Raw genomic sequence first — 15101 nt, 5'->3', positions numbered from 1 at the left:
GGACTGCAAACTCGCAAGATTTGTGCCATTCCGTGGATGAGGTCTAGTGCGCCATCCACATCACAGCAGCATACTGCCACTTATACTTGTGTGCAGCACAGGGAATTTCGAAACTCTATTTCTACAAGTAAGCTTTAACGAGGATCAAAAATAGATGAACTTCACTTTGTTTTGCTGTGTGGATTTTGGTCTGGACCCTCACCGAATTCCTCACCATTTGGTTTAATGAACAGTCATTTATACAACAATAATCCACAAACAATTGGCGCCCTCAAAGATGCAATACGGTGGGAAGATGCTGCAATGACCGATATCATATTAGCAGATTTAATTGCCATTATAGAGACTCACATACTTGGATGCTGGAGGCACCATTTCAGCAGATGCTCCAGGCAACATACAACATAAATCCAGACAAATATTCTTAGGGAATAAGCCAGTAATTACGGTTTGGAGGAATATTTAGGTTTCCTAGCAAAAGAATTGCCTTGTATTGCCAAGAAATGGGATCCGTGAACAGCAACCTAAATGCATGGCGGCTGCTTTATGTCCACCGTATTGTTGTAGATTATGAATCTACATAAGGTGCCTGGTTCTGCCACATTATTGGGGTTTTCCAAGACTCGAGTATTGGTGACATAGCCTCAGGATAGGTCAAAATATCAAAAAGTGGAGGACCGCCACTAGGGATCCCCACCCATCAGCTGTTTGAAGAGAATACAGCGCTCTCGTCAGTCCTATGACATCACTTTTATCAGTCATACGGTCTGAGAACAACTCAGTTGAATTCAAGTGAATGTGGGTGCGGGTAACAGCAAATGACAGCAGCGGTGGCTATGTTTCCCCCCCTCTCACAGACACAAAAACGTGACCTGCAGGAAAACACCGCAATGAGAATAGTATTCTGCTTTTGGTGTTGGGTGCTACCTGTGAAGTCAGGCGGGGTAGCATGGTGGTTAATCACGTTCGTGACACCTGTCCATATGTAGGCTGAGGCCCACTCTGGGCAAGACAGTAAGCAAAATGTAAAAATAAAATTAAAAAGAGAAATTGTCCTTTCTCCGTGGAGTGCAGTGAGGTACCTCAGTGCAGATGTTCTTGGTGCTGGGAAGAGAGTCCAAGGAGGCAGGTTGAACAGTAAGTCAAAGGAATGTTTTATTTGCAGTGGGAAATCCTCCCTTAGTGACAATTTCACAGTTTGCATTGTGATTTCTTGCGGTAGATGATTATAGTTTCAGGTGCAACATCTTATATCTGTAGACTTTACTTGGGGCAAGGGTTATTCTCAGTATAGGAACACACATCTTAACTGTTAACTTTTCCTTTCTATTACTCTCTCTCTGTTGCTTGCTGTAGACAGCTCACCTTTGCTTTACTTGCACCTATTTCCTTCTGCTAACTATCAATTCTCCTATCTAAATTCTTCCAGGCTTAACGTCTCTCTACTGATGACTTTCTGTACATTCAATATAACAAGCTTTAGTACTCACACTTATCCACTTCCCACTGCACTGACTCCTCTGTTCTTCCTTCTTCACTTATTTCTTCTTCTCCGCACTCCACCCCCCATCCACCCCTCTTGACTCATCCCCCTCTATGCTTTTATCTGTTTCAGTGGAGATCCTGGTTGGTGGACCACCACCGATTTGATATTGATAGGGTTGCCAATCAGCCAGTAAACCTCCAGTCAAGCCAGTAATTTTATCTGCAGGCCAGTGACAGTATTAATGTTCAATCAAAATAAAATAATTATCTGCTGTGAACACCTCCAGCCGGGCAGCAACCATATCGTCAAGTGCTATAACTCACTCTCAAGGTATGGTTGGGATGCTTATGCGGCACTCGGAGAAGATCTTCACACCTTCCCATCTCCCCCATGGTATGTGTGCTTCATATAGTATGTGCAGGAACGCAGATGATGGGGAGAGGAGTGAGGATCTTCTCTGGAAGCTGCAGCAGTGTTATGACCGCAAATTGAGAGTGAGTTATAGAACTTGATGATATGGTTGGAGGTTCAGAAGTGGGAAGAGCACATTCAGGGGGCCCTATTACTACCGGAGTCACTGAAGGAGGCATTATTACTAATGGGATCCCTAAAGGCAGTCCTATTACCAATGGTGCACTAAAGGGGGTCCTATTACCATTGGGACCCCTGAGAGAGGGCATACTTACTATTGAGGCTATTGGAATAAAAGAGGAAAAAATATACATAGTGATAAGCCACACCCCTAATCACACCCCTAAACCACGCTCCTATTACATTGGCCGGTATTTTTGGTGACAAAGGTGGCAATATTGTTGACTTACCTTGAGGATTGGTCATCAATAACTAAGTCTTGGAAAACCCTTTAACAAGTCTCAAACTTTTAATAAAGCAGTTCCTGTGATGACGCCACGGCATGAGCAGAATGATTTTGTGGTTTTATGACAGATTCACAATCAACAAGATGGTTTCCAGGGAGTTGACCCATCACCACCTGCTCTTCATATCTCATCCGCTTCTGCAGGCAGATGATTATCATAAAGATTGATGTTATAGACCGACCATTTGAAATACAGAAGTAACTGGGAACAAGGCCCGTCGTTCCTGCCAGGCAGAGCATATTTGTCACGCTATAACCCTTAACAAACAGGCCAAGATCTAAGTCAATTTATCAAGAAGACGTCGACTTTTGATAGTGTCAGAAAGGCAACTGCTTCCCTCCTCCGCACCTCACCATGAAAATCTGATTACATTCTCCCTTCCCAATCATACAAAACTCCCACATAGCGGCTACAGCAGATAAATCCGGGCTGAGGTATTACACACTAGGTCATTATAGCTGATCAGTTTGACAACTCTTTGGGAATATTTAGATTAGTTTTAATGGGACACATCATTAGACCTTAATATGGGAGATATCATCTGGCCTTGGATAACTGCCATCTACACGCAGAAGAAAGATATTGTGTGGATTTCATGAATATATGATACCAGGAACTTATAATTGCTTAACGCTGACTATCTCATGATGTTATTGGTCTCTCAAAGGGAGTTTAAAGATGCGATATTGTGGACTACCTTCCATATGGATCTGTTATTATGGCAGTGTATTACACAACACTGCTGGATAAATTGAAGGAGGCACACTGGATCAATGCCAGTGAGGCATGAACACGAAAGTGGTGGTCTACATTTCATGGTACCCTCATGATTTGCAGGACCAATCATCCTGGTCTGCTCCCTCCTCACTCCCTTCTTCCTCCTCCTCTTCAAACTACCTTTCAACGCCTCTCACATCGACACAGATGTCCATACATGACAAAACCTAGTCTCCATTAAGTGCTGCACTTGGTAAAAGCCAACATGCAGTCATAAGCAGCCACATGGCCAAAGGGCGGTTGATGGCTCTGCAGGGCCAGGCTGGTATGTGTGGCTGACCACGCACAATCTGAAGCCAGGCATGGTCATGAGTGACAATGGGGCCAACCTACTTGCAGCCCTACAGCTTGGCAATTTTACAAATATACTTTGCCTGACCCATGTGATGAACCTGGTAGTGGAGTGGCTGCAGATCTAAGATGTGTGTTCCATTTTAGCCTGCTTTCAGGAAGTAACCATAATGGTCAGTCATGATGATGCACTGACCAGTATAACGTTTCTGTTCTCTGCCGGCTGGAACAGATGCTACAGGTCCTCAGGGACAATGATGTTTTGTTGTCACAGGAGGATGATAGGATACCAATCTCTAAACTATTTGGCAAGTCCACCATTACTCAACACTGCAGATAGGGTGGCTTTGGCCAAGAAAGTGGGGTATCTTTTCCAACACCATTTGGAGAAGTATAAAGGAGGAAGAGCAGGAAGATGAAGAGGAGAGGGATGATATAGGCCCAGAGGCGGGGGAGGGACTACACAATGTTTTTTCCATCCATCGCTAATCCCATGTATTTTTTGTGGATATTGGGACCAGTCAGAGGACACTCTTAGGCCTGACATCAATGAATATGGGCCATCACCCTTAGGCACTTTGAGTGCTTCTATGCTGCATTGCTTGCAGAAGGATCAACACATAGCCCACATCAAAACATCAGATCATTACTGGGTGGCCATCCACCTTGATCCCTGCTACAGGGCAAAAATGACAAATGTCATTCTGGCAGTAGAGGGGGACTTCAAAGTGCTGCCCTATTAGGACAGACTATTAAGCAGCTTGAGCATAGCATTTCTTCATGGCCACGGGAATGCATCTGTAATGGATCGCAGCTCTGGGGCTCACGGCAGACAAGTAGGAAGCTGCCACAGCAGCACCACCATGGTTGGCGAGGGACATCTAACAAGAAGAGTGGAATAGTTTTTTTCTGCCCATCACAGCCCTGCAGCAAAAGTAGAGAGTAGGACTAACAGTCACAGGCAGTGCTTATCCATGATGGTCCAAGAGTATGTCATCTCCCATGTGGATGTAACTCAGACATGGCGTTAGCCCCTTTGACTTTTGGGTGTCTAAGCTTGACAAGTGGCCAGAGCTTGCAAAACATGCTTAAGAGGTGCTTGCCATCCCTGCTGCCAGTGTGCCATCAGACAGGGTGTTCAGCAGAGCTGAGAGCGTGATAACTGACAGATAGATCTGCCTGCCACAGACAATGTGGATCGCCTAACATTTATAAAAATGAACCTGGCATGGATTTCAACTGACTTTTGCCCCCCATAGCAGAGTCCACCGATTAGTTAGCATGCTGGCAAGCTTTACTCACATATGACTGAGCATAGATTTATATCCAAGACCAAACTGTGCCCTCAAGGTGCTGCTGGTGATGCTGCTGCTCTCCTTCTCCTGCTTCCACCATGTTTCCTCCTCCTTCTCGCAAAATGAACATTTTCTAAAGCACAAGAAACACCTGGAGCTCTACAGCTGTTCCTTGGAGGAGGCCCGTGCTCAGCTGTTCCTTGGAGGAGGTCCGTGCTCAGCTGTTCCTTGGAGGAGGCCCGTGCTCAGCTGTTCCTTGGAGGAGGCCCGTGCTCGGCTGTTCAGTTCACCTGGCAAAATTTGACTTTTGTAAACTTTCTGACATTGCTTTTAAAATAAGCATCACACCTGCTGTCTCCTTCAGCATATTTTTTGGTAACTCTACTGCTTTTCCTTGGAGGAAGAGGAGGAGCAGGAGGTGTAGGAGGTCTGTGCTTAAGTGTTGTGCTCACCTGGAAGAATTTGTCCTTGTAAAATTTATGGCATAGCTTTTAAAACAAGCGGCCAACCTGCTGTCTTCCTTGGCACAATTTTTTTTTAAATCTAGGAGACCGTATATGGTATTTTGTTTTCAGCGACCCCCCTGTGCTAGGATTGACCTCCACACCACTGTACACTATTTTGACCACATTTTGGGAGAAGCGCAGTGTTCCCCGGATATGTGGCTGCATTCCCATACAATCTGGGGGCTTTGGCTGCATTGGGGAACTTCTGGAGAGTAAATTAGTGAACCTATTATTCCACTAACCGCTCAGCACTGATTTGAATGCAGCAATGCAATAAAAAAAATCTGAATATAGAGGTTTTCTTCTGCAACCGTGGAAAAACCTAAAATAAAATAAACATATAATTTTGGTATTGTTGTAATTGTACCAACCAGCAGAAAACAGTGTATAATGTCATTTATACTGTATGATTGCTGCTGTAAATAAAACTCCAAAAAACAATGACAGAATTGAGTTTTTTCTCTCCCGGCCTTCCAAAAAATTTGCTTTCCAGATGATGATGGCCCACATCCCTGCACCTCCATATCTCACTGCTGCTCCTCCCAGCTTGTTCCTCTGGACCAATCACCAGCCACTGTCAGGCCACCAGATTCTGCCTGACACCCACAGGCATTTCCCACCATTTTTCTACAGCCAGTCATCTGCTGCTGCCAGCCAGTCAATCACTGGGCAGAACTCACTCTCTGCCATCTCATCTGACCCCGTAATGACCTTTGTAACATATCATGGTTAACCAGAAAACCTTCTCCATAGAGGGTGACATATCATCCATCCACCATGTACATAAAGCTCCCAGATCCCATGAGGCTCCATAGAAGGTGACATATCATCCATCCATCATGTACATAAAGCTCCCAGATCCCATGAGGCTCCATAGAGAGTGACATATCATCCATCCATCATGTACATAAAGCTCCCAGATCCCATGAGGCTCCATAGAGAATGACATATCATCCATCCATCATGTACATAAAGCTCCCAGATCCCATGAGGCTCCATAGAAGGTGACATATCATCCATCCATCATGTACATAAAGCTCCCAGATCCCATGAGGCTCCATAGAGAGTGACATATCATCCATCATGTACATAAAGCTCCCAGATCCCATGAGGCTCCATAGAGGGTGACATATCATCCATCCATCATGTACATAAAGCCCCCAGATCCCATGAGGCTCCATAGAGGGTGACATATCATCCATCCATCATGTACATAAAGCTCCCAGATCCCATGAGGCTCCATAGAGGGTGACATATCATCCATCCATCATGTACATAAAGCTCCCAGATCCCATGAGGCTCCATAGAAGGTGACATATCATCCATCCATCATGTACATAAAGCTCCCAGATCCCATGAGGCTCCATAGAAGCTGACATATCATCCATCCATCATGTACATAGAGCTCCCAGATCCCATGAGGCTCCATAGAGGGTGACATATCATCCATCCATCATGTACATAAAGCTCCCATAATGGCACCAATAAAGACTAAAACTCTCCATGCAAAAAACAAGCCCCCTACGGCCGGTCGATGGAAGGGAAGTTAAGGCTTTTGAAAAATAGAGATGAAAATCCCCCCCAAAATGTGTCTCTAGGACCAAAATGCGTTCCCAAATTGCTGCGTTCTAAATTACGTTATTTTACAGCAATTTTGAGTGGCATCTTTGAACGCGTGCTACGGCGTTTGACAGCATTTTTTTAAGGCATCCCATCGTTGTGATGGGTGATGAGGTGCGTCAAAAAGCGCTAAAACGCACGAATACAGCAGACAGCGCTCGAGTGTAGGTTTGCGAAGCCGCATAGAAATCAATGGAGGCGTTGTACCGGCAATTAGTGCATTGTTTCGAATGATGCACTAATTGCAATAAAAAGTGGGCTGTGTGAGAGCGGCCCAAGGGGTGAAAAAGCCCTTTAAAACAAAAGCATTTCTTCCAATTACAGAAAGCAGTATATTAATTCAGCTGTTTGAGTTTAGATTCCAGAAACAGCGCTCCTCTTGTCCACAGGCTGTGTGTGGTATTGCCATTCAGCCCTATAAGAGTGAATTTGGTTGAGCTGCAATACCAGACGCAGCCTGTGATTAAAGGGGTTGTCCCGCGCCGAAACGGGTTTTTTTTTTTTTCAACCCCCCCCCCCCGTTCGGCGCGAGACAACCCCGATGCAGGGACCTAAAGGAAGCTTACCGGAGCGCTTACCTTAATCCCCGCGCTCCGGTGACTTCAATACTTACCGGTGAAGATGGCCGCCGGTATCCTCTTGCTCCGTGGACCGCAGCTCTTCTGTGCGGTCCATTGCCGATTCCAGCCTCCTGATTGGCTGGAATCGGCACGTGACGGGGCGGAGCTACACGGAGCTACACGGAGCCCCATAGAAGACTGCAGAAGACCCGGACTGCGCAAGCGCGGCTAATTTGGCCATCGGAGGGCGAAAATTAGTCGGCTCCATGGAAACGAGGACGCTAACAACGGAGCAGGTAAGTAAAAAACTTTTTATAACTTCTGTATGGCTCATAATTAATGCACAATGTATATTACAAAGTGCATTATTATGGCCATACAGAAGTCTATAGACCCACTTGCTGCCGCGGGACAACCCCTTTAAGAGTGGCGCTGTTTCTGAAAAAAAAGCAGATTGGTTTTTTTTTCCTAGTTTCATACATGCTCTTAAAGGAGCTGTCTTAAAGGCAATTTCGTAATCTTTAAATTAATATTTGCCCAACTAAACTGTAAGCTGTACTTTCCAAGTTAATTTTAGGAGATTCTATCACTATCTTTCTGCACCCCTATGAGGGCAGTACAAGGCAGTGACAGTCACACCGATTACAGTGATATGTCTGCTGTGCGGATCTGTGCTTTAGTTTTGGAGAAACTTGCCTTTTAACACTAGCAGCACATGCATAGAGGACTACTTAAAGTAGTTCTGCATTTTAATGAGCTGCAGGCTAGCTACACCCACCCCGCCCACCAGCCAAGGACTGACAGCTCTATGCTTATTACTGTGCATAGAGAAAAAGCTGCCAATCATTGGCTGGAGGGCGGTGTGGGCGTGGCTAGCTACAGCTCATGAATATCCAGGACTAGTTCTGGGTCCGGCTGCTACTATGTAAGTAAAATACAAGTTTCTCCAAAACTCCTGCACAGATCCACACATATCATATAGATACCTGCAATCAGTGTGATCGGCACCACCTTATGGCGCTCTCAGAAAGGGCTGCAAAACAATGGCGACAGTCTCTTTAATTTTAACACAACACTAGAAGGAGTAAACGCGCTGCGGAAAGTTTAGTGCTGCTCCGTCCAAAAGAGTTTTTTCTTAATAAAGAGAAAAGAGTTTCTATATCAATTCAGCACAATATATTTACCTTGAACCGGACTTTGGCGCGGCGGCCGCGTCTGTCTGTCTAATTCATGCCCTTTTTATTGCCTCCATTAATACAGAAATCCTTGTACAGCAGCAGTTTGTAAAGGCAGATAGGAGATGGCCGGCCATAAACAAGGCTTTGCTGCAAACATGTTACTTTTCACATAAAACGCTGTGACTGCCGGTCACCGGGGACGGGAGAGGAGTGACGCCAGATCAATCAGTTATGTGGAGGAGAAGTGAAGCGCGTTAAGGTATTACTGGGTATTGCTCTAAGCCGGTAAAGAACAAATATAGTCACCCGCCTCTCTGTAAGCAAGTTAGAGTCCATTAGTCTAGCGCCGCACTGTGACTTCAGCCACAACTCAGGCCACACTTCGGAAGATCACTGGGCGGCCTGCAATCATAATCCAAAGAACACAATGCGACTTGCAAGTTACTGCAACTGCGATCCGCAGCGTGGTTGAAAACCAGAGCCAAGCTTAATACATAGATGTGGTACCAGAATTAGAGCTTACTATACAGATGCTGTACCAGAACTAGGCTTAGTACATAGATAGCATAGCAAAACCAAGCTTACTACATAGATGCAGCACCACAACTGATCTTACTGCATAGACACAATGCAAGAATCAAGGTTACTACATAGATATGATACCAGAAGCAAGCTTGCTGCATTGATACAGTACCAAAGCCAATATCTATATATATAAAGACGAAAGCCCTCACTGACTGACTCACTCACTGACTAAGTCGCCGCTAATTCTCCAACTTCCCGATGTCGTAGACACTTGAAATTTGGCACAAGCATAGATTATATCCAAAATAGGAAAAGTAAAGGGGTCCCAACTCGATTATTTAATTCTTGCACAAAAGAATTAGCGTCCAAATTTTATGTACAGAATCTAATTCTCTCACTTCCCGATGTCAAAGAAATTTGAAATTTGGCACAAGCATTGATTATGTCATAAATATGAAAAGTAAAGGGGTCCCAACTTGATTATTCAATTCCCATGCAAAAGAATTAGCGTCCAAATTTTATGTACGGAATCGAATTCTCTCACTTTCCGATGTCATAAAAACGTGAAATTTCATACGAGCATTGATTATGTCATAAATAGGAAAAGTTAATGGGTCCCAACTCGATTATTCAATTCTAAGCGCAAAAGAATTAGCATCCAAAGTTTACATACGGAATCTAATTCTCTTACTTCCTGATGTCACAGAAACTTGAAATTTGGCACGAGCATTGATTATGTCATAAACAGGAAAAGCTAATGGGTCCCAACTCGATTATTCAAGTCTAAGCGCAAAAGAATTAGTGTTCAAATTTTACGTACGGAATCTAATTCTCTCACTTCCTGATGTCATTTTATATAAAGGAAACGTCGCATGGTTACCTCCCCGTGGTGTTTCCTGGGTAACGCAGAGAACTATGCAAAATGGTGAACATATTTTTTTCCTCAGTATCTCTAAAGTAACCACGACTTCATAAGACTTTCCGTGTGAACACCAGATAAACACCAGTACCAAATTAACTCGGGCGAAGCCGGGTATATCAGCTAGTTACTACATATATGTGATACCAGAACTAAGCTTACTACATAGATACAGTAATAAAACTAAGCATACTGCATAGACACGGTAACAAAACTGAGCTTACTATATAGAAATGGTATCAAAAGCAAGTTTACTACATAGATGTGGGTACCAGAACTAAGCATACTACATACCGTAATTTGCGGCGTATAAGACGACTTTTTAACCCAGGAAAATCTTCTCCAAAGTCATGGATCGCAGGGAATACGCTGTAGGGAAAAAAAATCAATGCTCACCTCTTGCGGCGCTGCTGCAGGCTGTCGCTACCTCCTCCATGCCGACAGAGCAATGTTTTCTGGATGCGGGGCTTGAATGCCCCGCCTTCAGAAAGCTAATGCTCTGATTGGCTAACTCAGTGTGGCGTCAGCCAATGAAAGACGGCGCTGGGTTAACCAATCACAGCCATTTAATGACATCAATTAATCGTAGCGACCCATAGAATAAAGCTCTCGTGTCATTTTTGTTGCAGTTTGTGCGCCGTAGAAACAAGACGCACTGAAAAATGGCGGAATGTTGTGTTTTTTTTTTCATCTTACTCTACTTAGAATATTTTAAAAGTTTTTCAGTACATTAAATGGCACCATTGAAAAATACAACTCATCCCGTAAAAAACAAGCCTTCAGGCCTCATTCCCATGGGCAGATTATTGAGCCTAATAGCTCACAGTGCGGAATTCCACCTCGTGAAATAACCCGTAATCACCCGCGGCATGTTCTATTTGCAACAGGCGTACGCATGGACGGCTTCCATTGCAGTCAATGGAAGCCATCTGTCATGCTATCTTCCATGAAAACGCTTCCCCGCCCACTGATGCCTGCGTCCTAGTTAACGCAGCCGGCGCATCACGTGACGCTGCGGGCGTGTCATGTGACGCTGCCGGCGTGTCATGCGCTGTACTGCGCATGTGCGGGATGTCGGGCAGCGGATCCAGAGGTGAGTATGAGATCTCTGGGGGGGTGTGGCACCGTGACAGACTCCGCTGCAGAATTCCTTTTGTGGAGCCCGTCACAGCCGTGGGCACTAGTCCTCATACAGCGACGTCGATGGATAAATAAAGGAGTTACAATTTTTTTAAAGGGGGGAGGAAAAAACAAAAATGGAAAAAAAAGGGGCCCCGCTCATTAAGGGGTTAAACCTAACGACCAGCGAAATAACTAGCGACTATTTTTATGCAGGCTGAAACTCAGCGACCGATGACAAGCGGACAAAACCTGCACAATGGCTTCGCTTTTACAGGTAATGATTATCGCTCATTTTTGCTTGTTTGAACGAACTTTGAGCAACAATTGTTGCGTGTAAACGGGCCATAAGACGCTGCAGATTGTCTACAGTCAATTCCACTGCGAAACATCTGCAGCGCATCTGCCACATATGACGCAGATTTCGCATGGGCGAGCGCAATATTGGGCCATGAAACTCGCCCCAATATCACGCTCGCCAACATGCAACGTCCCCACGGATGCAAGGCGTTTTCGTGATAAAACCACCCCCCTTCAGGGAAGTAGCAATTCAATGGGATACATCCCCTCCCACGCCGTGCAATGCTTAGCCGCCCCCACTGAGGGAACGCCCAATAATCGAGCATGCTGCGAGTTCTTCAGAAGATTGGGGTTCATATTTGTGTAAGATCTATGCATCTCGCAACACACAAATCTTTAGCGATTTTCTCGGGCGGACCCTCAGGATATACGCGGTGCGGAGAATATGCAGCCTATTACACGTCAAGTAATATGGAGAAGATTTCAAGAATCCTCATCCGTGTACCGTGGAAAACATCAACAATGGAAATGAACCTGCGGAAGGATTTTGAATCTATATTATCTCAATTTATTGCTCATTCACACAGCCATATTTGCGTGTGCAATAAGCAATGAATAGAGCCCATTGATGTCAATGGTTAACTTCCTTTTTGAGATACCTGCCCATTAGAGATGAGCGAACGTGCTCGGCCACGCCCCTTTTTCGCCCGAATACCGCGATTTTCGAGTACTTCCGTACTCGGGCGAAAAAATTCGGGGGTCACCGTGGCGGCGCGGGGGGTTGCAGCGGGGAGTGGGGGGGAGAGGGAGAGAGAGAGGGCTCCCCCCTGTTCCCCGCTGCTACCCCCCACGCCGCCATGCCTCTCCCCGCCCCCCGGCGCACCCGAGTACTTTTCACCCGAGTAGTGAAGTACTCGAAAATTGCGGTGCTCGATTGCGAAATCGCCCTTACCGAGTACGTTCGCTCATCTCTACTGCCCATACATGGGTAGAAGGACCTTCACGGTGAGAGGTCACATGATTGTGACATTACTAAGGTCATGAAAGTCACCAGGACTATCTCTGTGTGCTGGGCTGTGCATGAGCACTAAACCCCACCCCCAGCTGTCATGGCAGCCATTTTGAACCATACATTTCAGTGGTGTGTGTGGTAACAGCAGGAGCTGCTTCACAGAGGCAGAGACAGACTCCAGACACCAGTGTGTGGCAGCAGCAGTGTGAGAGCTGCATGCTGGCCGTGAAGGACATGGCCGCAGCCGTACTAGAGACCCAGCGGAGATGTCTGCAAGAGGGCCAAAAGACTGCAGACTACATGGAAGGAGAGGAAGCCTCCCTTCCCGCAGGGACATGGTCCCTGAAGAAGTGAACGCCACCCCTTTCAATTATAGTAAAAACCCTGCCTCAACACTCATGTGCATCTAATATCTTAATGAAATTGCATGGTTAGATTTACATAAAATCCATATCACATGAAAGTGTAAGCTTCTAGCGCGTATTCAGATCAAAACCTGTGGGCCCATCCGCCACATCCCAGCAACCATCACTTCAGATGGGAATCTACTCTAAATAGACTCTCCTCTCTTTGGGCCTAAGCAGGGGCGTAATTATAGGGGATGCAGGGGATGCGGTTGCACCCGGGCCCAGGAGCCTTAGGGGCCCATAAGGCCTCTCTTCTCCATATTGGGATCCCAGTACTATGAAAAAAGCATTATAGTTGGGGGCCCCGTTACAGATTTTGCACCGGGGCCCAGAAGCTTCAAGTTATGCCTCTGGGCCTAAGCCACCAATGTATTCAAGGAGAGCAGGGTCCAGGCTGTGTAATCTAATTAAAAGGCGTGGGAGAGAAAAGGGGCACAACAAATGTGGAGGCAGCTGCTCCTCCACCAATGCAAATAAACTGTTGCCCAGACGTGGCAGTGCCCTATCCAGGTTTTGCTATTGCAGCTTCTCTTGAGCCCGGGCGTGCCGCAGGAGACGCGTTTCACATACCTTCTGGTATTTTATCCTTGTGAGTAGAATGAAAACGTTTTTACCTTCATTGGGTCTAACCAAGTTCCACTATTGGTGTTGTGTCCGCTCCTTGCAGGGACATCTGTGTGGGATCGGCAGTGGATGTGGCCGCGTACTACAGGACTGAGGGTTGATCTTGGACTTGGATGTTATTCTCCACTAGGAGTCAGTCATTTTCTGGACTTAAAGGAAATCTCAGTTTTGGCCCAGCAGCCCAATATACTTTTAAGGCCAGTCTCAATCGAAATCCGCGATCGTTACCTGCGCTGACGATCCGCAGTATTCTGCACTCATTGAAAAATTGGAACATTCACATATCCACTCAGATAAGCGGATAGCGATTACGATTTCCACGAGCGGATTTAAAATCGCAGCAAGGCCGGTTTCCACTGAAGTCTATGGAAGCCATCCAACCCGCAGACCATCCGTAATTGCGTATAGGCCGCGGGCACCCATGTCATCGCCTAGCAAAGGCATGAGAAAAACAAATAAAAAAAAAAAATCTGTACTGTCCATGACCGCCGGTGAGTGTCCACAGTCATCCGCAATACAAAAAAGTGAAGGCACGCAGGGTCGCTGGCCGGGGTCAGAGCCAGATTCTGCTGCGGTCTCCTGCAAGTGGAATCTGGATTGCCTGTGTGAGACTGGCCTTTATGTCAGATGCCCTGAGGACTACTGCATTACCTTTATCTTCTTCCAGTATGGTTGCAATGTCCACATATTGCTCCATTATGTTGTGTGCCATATGCAAATTAGCAGTGGACTACCTATCCCATATTCAAAAGAACAGCCCCTTTTCCTCCAGCTCTGCCCTATGGAGACGTCATGCATTCCACTTTTAAAGCACTACTCTTTTTTTTTGTTTTGTTTTGGGGGAGGGGTGGGGTACAGCATACGCCTTGGGGCTTGTGTCCTGGGACTTTGAAGACCCTAGCAACACCCCTATCCTCGCCAGCACCCCTGTTGTAAACACACAGAGCAATTAATAGTTGGAAATAGCAAACGGCAAATGCCGATTTTTAAGCCTGCATAAAATGAATGATGACCAATAAGCGGATGAATATTCATTCACTGTTGGCCTTGTTTACACTGAATGATTTCATATGCTAATTGCTCAGTGTATGACAATGCTGGGGGATGGTGGAGGAGATCATGAGCATGGAGAGCAAAGCAGAGAACTAGTATTTCAGAGGGCTGTATGACATTGTAGGGAGGTGCTGGCAGAGAGATAGCTGTGTAGTATTAAGTGGGTGTGGTTATGCTACACAGCATCTAAAAGAGGAGAGGGGAGGGGGAGTTGAACAGTGCTGGGAATGCCCCCAACCAGCCAGAAGCTTGAATTTAGGAGAGCCTGACAACCAATTGAGTCTTTCTAAATGGATGAGAAGGAAATTTCAATGCGAATATACAGATGAGCGCATCATTTTTTTCTGCAAGGACTTAGGCCCAATATCCACGGGCAGATTTTAATTATAGAACCGCAGCTCTTAGTGCCTATACGGATGCATTAGCATCAGCAAAACGATGTTAAGCATGCGGATGTGATTTTCTCCCGGCCAATCTGCGGTGCACCTGCAGCTGTCACAGTGCTGTGGATCCGCGGAAAAGCTGGAGCTTTTTTATTTTTTTTAAATTGC

The sequence above is a fragment of the Eleutherodactylus coqui genome, chromosome 4 (assembly GCF_035609145.1).
Source record: "Eleutherodactylus coqui strain aEleCoq1 chromosome 4, aEleCoq1.hap1, whole genome shotgun sequence".
Classification (NCBI taxonomy): Eukaryota; Metazoa; Chordata; class Amphibia; order Anura; family Eleutherodactylidae; genus Eleutherodactylus; species Eleutherodactylus coqui.
The sequence above is the reverse complement of the archived record's forward strand: the minus strand, read 5'-3'. Positions refer to the sequence as shown.